Source organism: Chrysochloris asiatica, unplaced genomic scaffold, assembly GCF_000296735.1.
Source record: "Chrysochloris asiatica unplaced genomic scaffold, ChrAsi1.0 scaffold05431, whole genome shotgun sequence".
Lineage (NCBI taxonomy): Eukaryota > Metazoa > Chordata > Mammalia > Afrosoricida > Chrysochloridae > Chrysochloris > Chrysochloris asiatica.
Genome location: NW_006413949.1, coordinates 1 through 1,011, shown reverse-complemented (window position 1 = coordinate 1,011; position 1,011 = coordinate 1). Strand labels below are relative to the sequence as shown.

At 48.2% G+C, this 1,011-nt stretch overlaps 1 pseudogene; it reads right to left on the bottom strand.

The window, feature by feature from the left end:
- Position 1: 1 nt before the first annotated feature.
- Positions 2-736, bottom strand: LOC102830845 (annotated as a pseudogene).
- Between the last annotated feature and the right edge of the window lie 275 nt (positions 737-1,011).

Genomic DNA, 1,011 nt, shown 5'->3' with positions numbered 1-1,011 from the left:
CATCAAATCTGAGGGAAGCAGTGATGGAGGACACGATTTGGCTAATAAGGCGGTTAAGGTTAGTATAGGTTGGGCGCTCAATATTGAGGTTTCTTCGACAGATGTCATAAATGGCCTCATTGTCTACCATGAAGGCACAATTTGAGTGCTCCAGGGTGGTGTGGGTGGTGAGGATGGAGTTGTAGGGCTCGACTACAGCTGTGGAAACCTGGGGGGCTGGGTAAATGGAGAACTCTTGTTTGGATTTCTTGCCATAATCAACAGAGAGATGTTCCATCAGCAGGGATGTGAACCCAGAACCGGTTACCCCACCAAAGCTCTGGAAAACGAAGAAGCCCTGAAGTCCTGTGCACTGGTCAGCCAGCTTGTGGATTCTGTCCAAGACAAGATCAATGATCTCATTGCCGACCATGTAGTGTCCACGGGCATAGTTATTGGCAGCATCTTCCTTGCCTGTGATGAGCTTCTCAGGATGGAAGAGCTGGCAGTAGGTACCAGTGCGAACTTCATCAATGACCGTGGGTTCCAGGTCTACAGACACTGCTCTGGACACATGCTTGCCAGAACCTATTTCACTGAAGAAGGTATTGAAGGAGTCATCACCTCCTCCAATGGTCTTGTCACTTGGCATCTGCCCATCGGGCTGGATGCCATGTTCCAGACAGTAGAGCTCCCAGCAGGCATTGCCAATCTGGACACCAGCCTGGCTGACATGGATGGAGATGCACTCACCCATGCTGGCTATGGGTTAGGAGGTGGAAGAGGATACAAGAGCAGACACCGGGTCCCGGTTACTGTTCTTGACAAGCTAAGAGTCGAGGTAAGTAACGCACTTCCCACAGTTCTTGTGGTTCACCATCCTGTGCTTATCATATGGAGCGACTGTACTTCTAGAAATATGTTTACTTATGCTTTATTGACATTGTAAAGGCCTTTGACTGTGTGGATCATAATAGGTCACAGATAACAATGTGAAGAATAAGTATTCCAGAATACTTAATTGTGCTCATG